Source organism: Loxodonta africana, chromosome 9 (genome assembly GCF_030014295.1).
Source record: "Loxodonta africana isolate mLoxAfr1 chromosome 9, mLoxAfr1.hap2, whole genome shotgun sequence".
NCBI lineage: Eukaryota > Metazoa > Chordata > Mammalia > Proboscidea > Elephantidae > Loxodonta > Loxodonta africana.
Genome location: NC_087350.1, coordinates 59,403,448 through 59,419,019, shown reverse-complemented (window position 1 = coordinate 59,419,019; position 15,572 = coordinate 59,403,448). Strand labels below are relative to the sequence as shown.

Sequence of the window (15,572 nt, the reverse complement as noted above, 5' to 3'; positions counted from 1 at the left end):
TATGGCGTCAGCTGACCAGAGTTCTAATCTCAATTCTGTTCCTAATTCCCTAAGTGATATTAGGCAAATCGGTTACCTTCACTGACTTTCAATGTCTTCATCTGTAAAATCAAGGGATTATTAAGGTCACTGCAGCTTTCAAGTTGTGTGATTTCCAGCTGCATTTATTATTATTCTTTTCCTGAATAATTTTTCTATGGATTCACACAATAATATGAGTTAAATACATACGTAACACACATATATATATATATATACATGTTGTTGTTGTTAGGTGCTGTTGAATCAGTTCTGATTCACAGTGATCCTATGTGTAACAGAAGGAAGCACTGCTCGGTCCTGCACCACCCTCACAATCATTGTTATGCTTGAGCTTATTGTTGCAGCCACTATCACTATGTCAAGCCATTTCATTGAGGGTCTTTCTCTTTTTTGCTGACCGTCTACTTTATTAAGCATACACACACACACACACACACACACACACACACACACAGAGAAAGAGAAAGAGAGAGAGCCCTGGTGGCACAGTGCTTAAGCGCTTGGCTACTAATTGAAAGATTGGTAATTTGAACTCACAAGCCACTCTGTGGGAGAAAGATGAGGCAGTCTACTTCCATAAAGATTACAGCCTTGGAAACTCTACGTGGTAATTCTACTCTGTTCTATAGGGTCACCATGAGTTGAAATTTACTCGACAGCAGTGAGATACATATACATACACATACACGTACACACACACGTATATATATATAGACATACATATCTATGTTTATACATGCATGTAGGTGGGCATTTGTGTGCATAAGAACATGCATATATAAATAATTATATATGCATGTTCTTATGCACACAAATCATATGTATATATGCCTATACACATGAGTGTGTGTTTGTCCAAGTATATGTCTATATTTTTAAGAAAGTAAGAAAAGAGACTGAGAAATATGTGGCAGAGAGGTACAATGTCAAAATAGCTGAAAGGTGGGGAAACAATTCCTCTACTTAAATCAGTTACAGAAGGCTTCCTGGAGGAAGTAAAATTTTATTAGCTATTTGATTAAGAAATTCTGAAAACTAGATAGGTTGCAAGGGCCTTGAATAGATACTTCACCAAAGAAGGTATACAAATGGCCACAAATACATGAAAAGACTCTCAGCATCATTAGTTATTAGGAAAATGCAAATCGAAACCACAATGAGATATCACTTCACTCCCAGTCTTAGTCATCTAGCGCTGCTGTAACAGAAATACCACAAGCGAAGTTTTAACGAACAGAGATTTATTCTCTCACAGCCTAGGAGGCTTGAAGTTCGAATTCAGGGTACCAGCTCCAGGGGAAAGCTTTCCCTCTGTTGGTTCTGGAGGAAGACCTTTGTCATCAATCTTCCCCTGGGTCTAGGAGTTTCTCAGCACAGGGACCCTGAGTCCAAAGAACACGCTCCACTCCTGGCTCTACTTGCTTGATGATAATGAGGTCCCTTTCCTTTCTGCTCAATTCTCTCTTTTATGTCTCAAAAGAGATTGACTCAAGACACAATCTAATTCTGTAGATGGTGTCCTGTCTCCTTAACATAACTGCCTTATTAACATCATAGAGGTTAAGATTTATAAAATATAGTATAAATACATTGTATCACAAAATGGAGGACAACTGCACAATACAGGGAATCATGGCCTAGCCAAGTTGACACACATTTTTGGGGGACACAATTCAATCCATAACATTCGCTATGACAAAAAAAGGGAAAACAACAGGTATTGATGAAGATGTGGAGACACTGGATCCCTCATCCATGACTGGTGGGAATGTAAAATAGTGCAGTCACCTCGGAAAACATTCTGAAGGTCCGTCAGAAAGTTAAACATGGAATTATCGTATGACTCAGCAATTTCACCCTAGAAATGTATACCCAAAATGATTGAAAGCAGGAATGCAAACAATAACATGTGCACTAATGGTCATTGAAGCACTATTCATCAACAGATGAATGAATAACCAAAATGTGGTAAATACATACAACAGAATATTACCCAGCTATAAAGAGAAATGAAATGCTGTTCCATGTTAAAACAGAGACGGACCTTGCAAACATTATGCTGATTAACATAAATAAGTGACAAACGGACAAATATTGTATGATTCCACTTAAATTCAATATTTAGAATAGGAATATCAGTAGAAACCAGAGTGTATTAGTGGTTATGGGGCAGTGGGAGGGGGCAATGAGGAATCACTGTTTAGGCGGCACTGAGTTCCTGTGAAGGTGATGAAAAAATTTGCAAATGGATAGTGTTGATGGTTGTACAACATAAAAAACATAAATAATGTCACTAAACTGTATACGTAAAAAATGTCGATGTGTTGATAGTGGTGATGGTGAGGCAGTAGTCACATCACTATCACAAAGAATATCTTGAGATCAGACTTGTATCTTGGTGGGACAATTTTTTTTTTTTAAGAGGACACTAAACTAACACGACAATAGGAATGGGCAGACATTTTCATTTGGCTGAGAAGAGTAATTCAATATTGTGTTGAGCAATTTGTTTTGCTGAGTGTTTATTTTGACCCAGGCACTAGGAATACCAAAATAAATAAGATGTAGTTGCTGCTTTCAAGAAGCTGACAGCATGTTGAGGGATAAAGATTGAACAAACAGTTTAATTATTAAAATGTGTACTAAGTTCAGAGTAACAAGGAAGGAATGGAGGCGAAAAGAAACAAAAAGAGCAGACAATACATAAAAGCTTAATGGCAAGTAACAGAGACAACTGAGTGAGTGCAGGGGCCGTAAGGAATCAGTGCTGATGAGGGAGAAGTGAGGAACAAACTGTGGCTAAAGGGAGGGCGGAAACGTTGGGTCGTGAAAGTTTTAAATGCCATGTTAAGGATATTGAAGTTTATCATGTTTTATGCAGAGGAGTGACATGTTCTTATTTTTCACCTATTGGAGGATAATTTAGAGGGAGACCAGACTGAAAATAGGGAAACAAAGGTTATTCTCATAGTCCTGATAAGAAGAGGTAGGAGAACACAGGTAAAAAAGTGGGCCTGGAGAGAAAAAGGCTGTATAAGTTTCTTAGGATCATTGTAACAAATTGCCACAAGTTTAGTAGATTAAAACAACAGATATTTATTCACTCAATAGTTCTGGAGGCCAGAATTCTAAAATTGTCAGAGAGCCTCTGGGAGAGAATCTGTTCCTTGCCTTTTTTAGATTCTGGTGGCTCCTAGCACTCTTTGGCATTCTTTAACGTGGGCTGCATCACTCCAAACTCTGCCACTGTCTTCACACTGCTTTCTCTTCTGTGCGTCTCAGGCTTTGTCTTATAAGGATACTTGTGAGAGCATTTAGGTCTCACACAGACAATCCAAGACAATCTTCTCATTTCAAGATCTTTAACTTGGAGGGCTCCTAGACATGGCCTCCCCTCCACCCCACTCCCCTCTTCTCCCCCTCTGCACTTCCTTTCCATCCACTGCCCTCCAGCCGCCCAGATGCAGCCAAGTGCAGTCCCCTGAGCCATGCGCCAGCAGCACACCCAGCCATGGGGGACCTGCAGGCCTGGCGAGCCTCTCCATTGCGCTGCGCATCCAGCCCAACCAAAGGCCAGTCTTCTTCAAGGTGGACCAGCAGCGCTTCAGCCAGAACTGCACCATCAAACTGCTCATCTGCCCACCACTCTGCAAGACCAGAGCATTTCCATTGATGGCATGCTCATCCCTCTGAAGCTGAAGTTTAAAGAAACTGATGGAGACAGAATTGTTTCTACCAGCATATATGACACAGAAGGTGGGGACCCAACAAAGAGTGGAGAATGGCAGCCCATTCAGATCACCATGCCATTCACGGATATTGGGACCTTTGAGACCCTGTGGCAAGTCAAGTTCTACAACTACCACAAGCAAGATCCTTGCCAGTGGAGAAGCCCCTTCTCCATCACTGAGTATGAATGCAAGCCCAATGAGACACGCAGTCTCATGTGGATGAACTAGGAGTCCTTCCTCTGAAGAGGAAGGCTCTTTCTGATGTTGCTGGGCAATCTCTTCAGAAATCTACTTTTAGGTAAACCAGCACAAGCTTTACCCAAGGCATCCACACCATTGCTGTTTCCCATCTGGTACTGATGACCTACTAACTCCAATTATTTTGAAAGTATAATTCCCCTCTGATGCAATATTCCTGATGAAAAAGACTATGACTCACCATCTCTGAAAAGATTTCTTTCTGTATTATTGTGCTAGTAATTCTGCACCCAACAGTTCTCGGTCATGCTAATTGATTGCTTGACTGGAGCTCAGTGGAGGTGCCACTATGTCCTAAACTTGATGGTTCCATTGAATGACTGTGATATTTTGTTTCCAAGTTGAGTAATTCCCCCTTTTTTGTTAAATGTTAAATAGTAATAATGTGTACGAGTTCTTCCACGCATAATATGGTAACATGTAACTTGCAATGTTTTCCAACTTTTAAGGCAGGCTTTGTGAAGTGAAAATGTAGCACAAACAGCAGCGAATGGGACTCAAGTGTTGGCTTCCTAGAAACAGTTCTGCTTGTTCAGAAGGGATGATCACAAATGAAAGGACAGATATCTGATAATTATTTATAACTTGCTAAAACTCTTTCAAGTAACTTAAGGTATTCTGCTTATGTCCTAGTGGAAATGGGAAAAATCATTGTCGTGGATCACTGTTATATAAGGTTTACCCCTTTGGAAGGTACTATAGTGTTCAAACATGCATACTGTTGGCTTCTCCTCACTCCCCCTCCCTGGAACTTTGTAAAACCGTGTTTGGAACTGTAATCAACTTTTGATAGTTCTTAATAAAGGCCATTGAAAAGCAAGGGGGGGGGGGATCTTTAACTTAATCACACCCGCAAAGCTAAGTTTTTTCTCAAATAAGCTAATATTTACGGCTTCCAGGGAAAAGGCCATAGACATATCCTTGAGGCCACTATTCAGACCATTAAAAGGTATGACAATGGAAACAAAAAGGAGGGAAAACTGTAAGATGAAGCAGAGTCAGGAGAAAAGTCAAGTCTGATATATAGAATTCTAGCTCAGATAATTGGTGAATAGTGATGTCAGCAACTGAAATAGAGAACATCAAAGGAGGAGCAGATTTGGAAAAGAAAATGACAAGTCTTAATTTGAACCTCATGAGTTTAAGTTCCTCTTGGCATTCAGATAAAGACTTATGGTTCTGAAGTTAAAGTGTCTGGGCAGGAGACGCTTATTTGGGAGCCACTATCTATAAATATGCTGGAGAAAGATGCAGCAGTCTTCTTCCATAAAGATTTACAGTCTTGGAAACCCTTATGGGGGCAGTTCTACTCTTTCCTATAAAGTCCCTATGACTCAAAATCGACGCAATGACAATGGGTTTGGTTTTGATATCTATAAATAAGAGTCCCTCGGTAGTGCAAACGGTTCACATGCTTGGCCGCTATCTGAAAAGTTGGAGACTTGAGTCTGCCCAGAGGTGCCCCAGAAGAAAGCCCTGATGATCTGCTTCTGAAAAAATCATCAAATGAAAAGTGTACGGAGCATAGTTCTACTCTGACACACATGACATTGTCATGAGTTCAAGTTGACTTGACAGAAACTAGTGTTATGTATAAATAAGTCCGGAGTCAAAGCGATCATGCAAAGTGAACATATGATAAGGCGAGCAGTAGGTGAAGGATAAAATCCCAGAGGACACAATTTGTAAGAGGCAGCAGAAGAAGACAAGAAAGAGTTAGAGATTTAAACCAGGGAGAGAAAATTGTTCATATGTGAAATGAGAAGACGAGTTCACAGCCATGGAACCAAAGGGAAGTAAAACATCAAGACCTAATACTCAAATTCTGATAATAGCCTCCTAATAATAACATCTGGCATTTCCTGACTGCCAGATCTTTTAATAAGGGCTATCCATGGTTAGCAGCCATGGTGGAGCAGTGGTTAGGTGCTATGGCTGCTAACCAAGAGGCTGGCAGTTCGAATCCAGCAGGCACTCCTTGGAAACTCTATGGGGCAGTTTTACTCTGTCCTATAGGGTCACTATGAGTCACAATCGACTCGACTGCAGTGGGATTTTTTTTTATATACATGCATTACATCCTGGAATCCTGAGAACTTTCCTGTGATATCAGTGCTATTATTCTACCTGTTTATAGACAGGAACTGGAACTCATACAAAAGAGGTTCCGACCCAAGATGAAAACGCTAATCAGTTGCAGAAGTCAGCAAAAAGTACAGGTCTGTAAGACTCCAGCATATATACTCTTATGCATTCCCATATACTGTCTACTTTTTCAAGAACAGACGAGAGTGAATGGGGGTGGGGGAGGAAGGAGAAGGACATGGATGTAGCAAGTTCACTGGTCTTCCCAGAGATTGCCTGATTAAAAAAAGGCAGAGACTGGATGATTAACAGATGGTAACTGCAGGTCAGATTACCTTTTAAAGAATATGTGAGACTTGAGCATGTTTATTGCATGAAGAGGAGAATCCTAAAAGGAAAGGGCTAAGTGCAAAAAGCAAGGGAGTAATCGGCTGATTTATTTCAAGGTTGTAGAAAGGGGGAAGGGGTGTCAAAGGCACAAGTGGTTGTACTGACACTTGAGTCTCAGTTTTGTCATTGGAAAAATGTGGACAGTAACTCAACACATAAAAATGTAGTGCAGATCGATTAAAATAAAGTCCTGGGAGAATTTTTAAACTTAATTATCATACTAATTATTGGTTTGTTATCCATAAAAGGATGCCCATAAGAGATGAATTTGTTTGTAAGGGACCACAAAGTAGCTAGGAGATACCTATTCATGTGTGTCTCTAAGATTTCTAAACTGTATTTGGCAAGCAATAAATATGAAGTTGTGCTTGTTGTTAGGTGCCATCGAGTCAGTTCAGACACATAGCAACTCTGTGTACAACAGAAAGAAACACTGCCCCATCCCGTGCCATCCTCACAATTGTTGTTTTGTTTGAGCCCATTTTTGTAGCCACTGTGTCAATCCATTTCATTGAAGGTCTACCTCTTTTTCTCTCTACTTTACAAAGCTTGATGAGGACTGATCCCTCCTAATAACATGTCCAAAGTATTCCTTACTTCTAAGGAACATTCTGGCTGTATTTCCTCCGAGACAGTTTCATTCATTCTTTTGGTAGTCCATGGTCTAGTTGATATTCTTTTCCAACACCATAATTCAAAGGCGTCAACTCTTCTTCAGTCTTCCTTATTCATTGTCCAGCTTTCACATGCATATGATGTGATTGAAAACACCATGGCTTGGGTCAGGTGCACCTTAGTCTTCAAGGTGATATCGTTGCTTTTTAATACTTTAAAGAGGTCTTTTGCAGCAGATTTTCCCAATGTAATACACCTTTTGATTTTTTGACTTCTGCTTCCGTGGGTGTTGATTGTGGATCCAAGTAAAATGAAATCGGTGACAACTTCAATCTTTTTTCTGTTTATCATGATGCTGCTCATTGATCCAGTTGTGAGGATTTTTGTTTTCTTTAATTTGAAGTGTAATCCATACTGAAGGCTGTAGTCTTTGATCTTCATCAGTGAGTGCTTCAAGTCCTTTTCACTTTCAGTAAACAAGGTTGTGTCATGTGCGTAACAAAAGTTGTTAATGAGTCTTCCTCCAATCGTGATACCCCGCTCTTCTTCATATAGGCCAGCTTCTCAGATTATTTGCTCAGCATGCAGACTAGATAAGTATGATGAAAGGATACATCCTTGATGCATACCATTCCTGACTGGGAAGTTAGGGCATTTTAAGTCATATCAACTGTGTTTTTTGGGATCCTAAGTGGCAGAACACCATGGGTTGCATTCTCCTTGCCTTTGCCTATGTCTTTGCCATATCTTCCCCATGGGCTAGCTATAAAACTAGGTGAGACTTTTCGTCATGATAAGCCTCTGCTTTCACCTGTGAAAATGGGAATTAAAATATTCACTCTCTAAACCATGTGTTTCCTTGATCTCTAACGAGTGGTGTGCTGGAGCCAACTCATGGTGGCTCGCAAGAGCTACTTTTAATCACCTCTTTGCAATTCCATGAGAAATAAATCCACCTCAGTAAAGTTCCAGCTAAGGATATAGGAGGCAGTAACAGCTGTCATGTAGACAGTGGAGGGAAACAAGTTTGAATTGAGAAGGAGGTGTGCTGGCAAATGGTTGTTGTTGTTGTGTGCCATTGAGTCAATTCCAACTCATAGCAATCCTATGTTGTTTTTGTTAGGTGATGTTGAGTAGGTTTCGACTCATAGCAACCCTATAGAACAGAGAAGAACTGCTCCATAATGTTTCCAAGGAGCGGTGGTGGATTTGAGCTGCTGACCTTTTGGTTAGTAGGTGAGCTCTTAACCATTATACCACCAGGGCTCCAGCAATCCTATAGAACAGAGTAAAACTGCCCCATAGTGTTTCTTAGGCTGTAATCTTTCCTGGAGCAGATCACCAGGCCTTTTTCCCCATGGAGTCGCTGGTGGATTTAAACTGCCAACCTTTTGGTTAGCAACCAAACACTTAACCATTGTGCTACTTTCAGAGGGAAAAGCCCTCACATAGCATTTCATGATGTCCTAGGGAAATATTCCCACTATGGCCAATTTCAAGATACTAACTGGAAGTAGAGTTGCAAAGAGATGCTTACAAGTAGCTCTTGTGAGGCACCGTGAGTTGGCTCCAGCACACCACTGGTTAGGGATCAAGGAAACACATAGTTTAGAGACTGAATATTTTAATTCTCATTTTTAGAGGTGGAAACAGAGGCTTATTATGGCGAAAAGTCTCACCTAATTTTATAGCTATCCCATGGGGAAGATATGAAAGTTGAAAACAATGGCTGCATATGCCAAACATTACGTGCAAAATTTTTTTTTCCTCCTGATTCAAGTGTTGAGATTCCAACTCACATAATCATTCTGTTAACCTCTGAGAAAATGTTTAGGCAACTTTGATTATTTCAATTGCCTTGCCTGGGGGGGGCATGTTTGGAAGTTTTCCGTTTTTAATCTTGTTAAAATCCAAGAGGATCTGAAAGATTAATAAGATCCTTCTTCTCAGTCTAAGTTTTGGACCAGCTGAGAAATAAATCAAAGAAGTAAGGTAAATGGAGTTAAAAATATTAACTTTATTATAGATAAAGTTGATATTGAAAAAACGGCTTATGCTGTGAGGATGTAGCCATGCTAGGACCAAGCCCAGAGTTAGACAGACTTACACACCCAGGTCATGTTGGACCTAGATTAGCCTTTCCTTGTTGAAACATGGTATTGAAAAGCAGAGGAGAACAAGTCCCTCCTGAGAGCAGTTAGCTCCCGAGTGGAAAAGAAAGAAGGGGAGGCTGCTTATGTCCAGTTTCTCTTTCCAAGCTCAGCAATCAAATATATCACTCCACTCTCTCTGGTATGGGAATCATATTAGTTTTCTAGGGCTGCCATAACAAAGTTTCACAAATTGGGTACATTATAAGAACAAAAATTTATTGTGTCACAGTTCTGGAGTCTAGACGTTTGATATGAGAGTGTAGGCTATGTTGATTCCTTCTGATGGATAATCTGTTCCATGCCTCTCTCCTAGCTTCTGGTGATGGCTGAAGACGCTTGGCATCCTTTGATTTGTAGATGCATCACTCCAATTCTGTCTCTCTGTTTGTATGTCTCTCTTTCCTCTGTGTGTTTCTATGCATTTCTTTTTATCTTTTATAAGGACACCACTCATATTGGATTAGGACTCACTCTAATTCAGTATGACATCGTGTTAATTTAACTGATAACTTGTTCGAAGACCTTATTTCCAATCAAGGTCACAGTAGTGGGGGCTAGGACTTCAATGTAACTTTTTAGGGGACACAATTCAATCTATAACAGCAATTAACAACAATTCTTCTTAAATTCTTCCAAAAAATAGAATAGGAGGAAACACTTTTAGCTCATTCTGTGAGGCTAGAATTACCCTGATACCAAAGCAAGACAAACACATTACAAAAAAGAAAACCACAGACCAATATCCTTTATGAATATAAGTCTAAAAATTCTCAGAAAAAATACTAGCACATTGAATCCAGCAGTATGTAAAAAGGATTGCTTATACACTATGATCAAATGGCATTTATCCCAGGAAGGCAAGGTTGGTTCAATAAAAGGATAGAACAAAAAAGGATCAATATGAAATCATTAATAGGGTAAAGGAAAACAAAACAAAACACATGACCGTCTCAATAGATGCAGAAAAAACTTTTGACAAAGTTCAAACCCTTTCAAGATAAAAACACTCAACAAATTAGAGAAGGGGAAAGAATACCTAAAAAATGCAAATAGAGCTTCCTTCACGTGGAAGGAAACATCACTGAGTGGATGAAAAGGTTCCTTCATAAAAATTAAAAAAAAAAAAAAAAAAGAGGGAATTTGGTCAATCTGCCTGATTTCCTGACACCGGCTTGAGGAGGGCCACTCTTAGACATGAGAATTTTTAAGATTGGGAGAAAGAAAAACTTTTGAAGCAGGCCTGGATAGATTGCATGGCGTAATAGTATTATACAAATCTTGGCTTTAATTCTGGCAATCGTACTTATTAGCTATGTGAGTTCGAAAAAGTCATAACTTCTCTGGGACTCAGTTTTTTCATCTGTAAAATGACTACCATAATACTTATTTCTCAAGGTTGTTACCAAATCAAGGTTAATATGTGCAAAGAGTCTACCACGGTGTTAGGCTCAGATTTAGGCACTACACAATAGTAGTTTTACTATTATCAATAATCATGGGGAGCAGTGTTGTAAGATGGGAGGAGGAGTCAGATTGGCTGAGGGAACACAAACTTGAGAAGTGAAGTGGGAAGTAGAAGGTCTCTCTGGTGTATTCTTATGACAATTCATATAATCTTGGGTAAGTCATGACCCTCTTATCGGCCTTCACTTCCCTCAACTATAAAACGGAATAGGTAGGTTAATGATCTTGGGAATCTCTTCTCATGCAAAAATTCAGTGACTTTAATAAGTGGAAGATGGCACAGAAGTAAGGTGGAGAACACCAAGGACATCCATTTGAGGGTAGTTGCAGACCTTGTTTGAATACCAACCCCAATTTGCATACACCACAGGTATCAAAAGGAAAGAACATCAACATGACAACACAGTCCTTTTTGGCTCTGAAAGGCTTCCAGATTGTGTCTAATTTTAAATCATTTTCCGGAGGCCAAAGAGGTGCCTGCGGACAGCTTGATGATTAATCTTTCAGCACACTTAACTCATCTCCTTGTCATCTCAGTGTGAGGAACGTGAGTACTTCAAGCTCCCTCCTTCAGAGCTGTCAATCTGGCACCTGTCACTAGAATCTGATTCATTATAAAAATATTTAATTCTTCCAAGAAGAATTGGTGTAATATCCAAAGGGAGAGGAAAAAAATGGCACAGGGGAGATGGAAAGGCATTTTGCAGTTTTCAAGGAGGGCTTCTGCGTGGCTCAGAAGCCAATAAATATTTTTAGAAGGAAAGAAAACCCAATGGTTTCCTTCATTATCAATATCACTGGTATCATTCTGGAAAAAATCAGCAGTCATGTTAATAACCTCTTTATTGTCCTAGGCTCACAGTTCTCTAAGATTGGCTCCTATGGGGATCTTTATCTCCACTAACCCTTGATAGTCCTTACAAATTCAAAGTCACAGCTAAGGAAGTGCTTATCTTATAGAACTGTTCTACTTTCAAGATTTCAAACTCATGAAGCCCTCTTTCTAATCACTGCCTTAAAAGACCTTTGAGAGCTTCCCACACCTGTAGGATAATCTTCAAAGCCCATGCTTTTGGAAATCAATTGTCATCTGCTTCAACTTAATCTTCCCTGCAAAAGATATTTCATCACCCTAAACTAATCCTGATTCCTGGCTTTATGCTCACCTTGTTCTGGAATGTCCTTTTTTAATATCTACTTCAGAGTTTCTCAGTCACAGAACTACTGACATTTGAGTCAGATAATTATTTGTTTTGGGGTCCTGTTTGTGTATTATATCATGTTTTGCAGCTTCCCTGGCCTCTATCCACTAGATGCCAATAGCACTCCACAATAGTTTCCTCCTTCAGAAGTGTCAATCTGGCACCTGTCATTAGCATCTGATTCATTATAAAAAATATTTAATTCTTCCAAAAAGAATTGGCAGAATGTCCAAAGGGGGGTAAAAAATGGCACAAGGGAGATGGAAAGGCAAATAAAAATGTCTGCAGACATTGCTAACTGTCGTTTGGTAATTGGGGGGGGGGTAGGGATGGGGGATTGTCTCTATTTTTGAACCACTGCTTTACTGGGAAAACTTAGTAATCGGCCTTCAATATCCAGCTCAAATTCTACCTCTTCTGTAGTGCCTTTACTAATTTCTCTAGGCAAGCCAACTCATTTCCTCCCATGGCTCTATTATGACTAACATCGTGTCCAAAAATCCATTGCCGTCGAGTTGATTCCTACTCATAACGACCCCATAGGACAGAGTAGAACTGCCTCATAGGGTTTCCAAGGAGCAGCTGGTGGATTCCAACTGCCGACCTTCAAAATTATTTCAGTAGATGATTGTTTCCTCAACTAGACTCCTCTAAACAAGGCTCTTGTTTTATTTATCACTGTTGTTTCATCCTCTAGTATAATATCTGAAAATGGAAATATGGTTGGTCTTCAAAATCTACTAAATCATCTCATATCACTGTTATAAAATAGAAAGAAAAAATAATTTTTTTTTTCCATTAAGCAAAGCAGATGAAATTCCTATTGCACATGACAAAAATATAATTCAAACTGGCCTGGGAAAAACAAGAAATTTAATGTCTCGTATATTTAGGAAATCCTGACTTGGACTTCAGGCATAGCTGAATCCAGGTGAAAAGATTCTGGGAAGCCAAAAACAATATATAATTATTGCAGATTATTAGTGCAGAAACTTGAGTACAGAAGGTGAAAGTCTTTTAGTGAGCTAGCTCAAACCACGGAGTTAGACTAGGGGTTGAGGATGGGAGAAACTGACAATGTGAATTTGGCTCAGGTTTGCTTCCACTTTAGTTCTCCTAACGGCTCTGTAAGTAGAGCAAAAGAGGCATTTGAGATAAGGACTCAGTTGATTGGTATGAATCCTTATTATCTTCTTTACCTCTCTTAGAAACGTGCCCAATGTTCACCAACTTCCATATCCTGTGTAAAGTGGGATGTTTTCCAAGTTGGAGGAACACAGAATGTGGAATTTTATAATCCAAGCTACTTCACTTCCAGAAATAACCTGATTTAGGCAATAATTCTGCTATTCATTGATCCATGTCACCCAAACTTAATATCCAGGTTCTGAGCCTTGAACTATTCACTGTGCCAGCACTGGGTCACTCTTATTGCTCTTTGTCTGTGTAGTAGACCTAGGAATTTTAAATTCATGTTCTCTTAGGAGGGGAAGTCTAACCACAGACCACGCAGCAGGCTAGCTAGGACTTGAAACCAGGTACTTGAAACCATTGATGATATGCTTTCTTTTTCATTACAATGTAAATCAAAACTTAATAAACTTCACAGCAAGGGCATATTGCAGAAGCGTAGGAGGTGACTTTCCTGAAGGTTTTCCAGGGATCTGTTGCTGTGCACTGTCCAGTAGATCTAAACCCATTGCCCTCAAGTTGATTCCAGTCCATAGCAACACTAGAGGACAGAGTAGAACTGCCCCATGGGGTTTCCAAGAAGCTGCTGATGGATTTGAACTGCCGACCTTTTGGTTAGCAGGCATATCACTTAACCACTGTGCAACCAGCGCTTCGTTCAGTAGATCTAACCAAAAAAACCCAAACCCAGTGCCGTTGAGTCGATTCCTACTCGTAGTGACCCTACAGGACAGAGTAGAACTACCCCATAGAGTTTCCAAGGAGTGTCTGTCGGATTTGAACTGCCGACCCTTTGGTTAGCAGCCGTAGCACTTAACCACTATGCCACCAGGGTTTCCTCAGTAGATCTAGAGGGCTCCAGTTTGGAGATACCTTAACTGACAGCTCTTATGCAGAACAAGACCTCCAGCATAGGCGGAAGCACCCAGTGTAGGAGTGTGGCAACCTGGACTTAATCTACCTTGCTGAGACCTTGGTCCAGTCATAGAACCACAGAATGCCAGTGCTGGAAGAGATTTTAATGATCATTTGTAGGTCTCTTACTTCTGATGATGTGAATATTGGTCCAAAGAGAAAAAGTTGCTGGACCAAAACCTTAGAATGGGAGAATAAGGATTGGAACCAAGATCTGTTAACACTTCCCATTCACATCGGTATCTCCCTTGATTTCATAGGTTACCTATTGTCATGAATTGAATTATGTTCCCCCCAAAATATATCAATTTGTCTGGGCCATGGTTCCCGGTATTGGGTGATTTTCCTATATGTTGTAAATCCTGCCTCTATGACGTTAATGAGAGAGGTTGGGTGACAGCTGTGTTAGTGAGGCAGGAACAATCTACAAGATTGGATTGTGTCTTGAGGTAATGTCTTGAGATGTGAAAGAAAGAAGCGAGCAGAGAGACAGGGGGACCTCATACCATCAAGAAAGCAGTGCCAGGAGTAGAGCATGTCTTTGGACCTGGGGTATCTGCACAGAAAAGTTCCTAGTCTGGGGGAAGATTGATGAGAAAGCAGACAGAGGCGAAAGCCTTCCCCTGGAGCTGACGCCCTGAGTTTGGACTTTTAACCTACTCTACTGTGAGAAAATAAACTTCTCTTTGTTAAAGACATCCACTTGTGGTATTTCTATTAAGCAGCACTAGATGCCTAAGACACCTATTATGTAGGTATTATTTTTATCATTTCCATTTTTGAGTAATACCATTTGGATCCAAAAGAACCTTACCTATGTCCTTCAGTAAATACCAAAAGCTCATTGTCATCAAGTCAATTTTGACTCGTAGTGACCCTATAGGACAGAGTAGAACTGCCCCATAGGGTTTCCAAGGAGCAGCTGGTGCAGTTGAACTGCTGACTTTTGGGTTAGCAGCCTGGGCTCTTAACCACTGTGCCACCAGGGCTTTTTTAGTAAGTAGCAGTGTTGAAATTAGAACCCTCGAGCTGATCTCTCAACTACCAGCCTAGATAGCTACCTGTTAACACTGCCTATAAAATAAAAGCTGAAGAATAACGGGTCTTCCTGTTCTATTATTGCTAACCATGACCTCTGCCCAATGGATCCTTCCACAGAACCCATCTAGTGTACCATACGTGGGAGCAGTCTCCTGAGAGAGTCAAAGCAGATGCATTCTGAAGAAGAAGGCTTTGGGGAAGGCAAGGGATGATCAAATAACGAAGGTATACTATGAATCAGTGGTAGTTCAGTGGCAGAATTTTCATCTTCCATGAGAAGGCCTGGGATCTTCCCCAGGTCAATTCTCAGCCAAAGCACCTCATGTCTGTCAGGGGAGGCTTGCATGTTGCTACAATGCTCAACAGGTTTCAGCAGAGTTTCCAGATTCAGGTAGACTTGGAAGAAAGGCCTGGTCATGTACTTCTGAAAACCAGCCAATGAAAACTCTATAGGTCACAGCGGTCTAATCCGCAGGGCCGGGCAG

At 40.3% G+C, this 15,572-nt stretch overlaps 1 pseudogene; it reads left to right on the top strand.

The window, feature by feature from the left end:
• The first annotated feature begins 3,426 nt into the window (after positions 1 to 3,426).
• LOC100658192 (CB1 cannabinoid receptor-interacting protein 1-like) lies at positions 3,427 to 4,016 on the top strand (annotated as a pseudogene).
• The last annotated feature ends 11,556 nt before the right edge of the window (positions 4,017 to 15,572 follow it).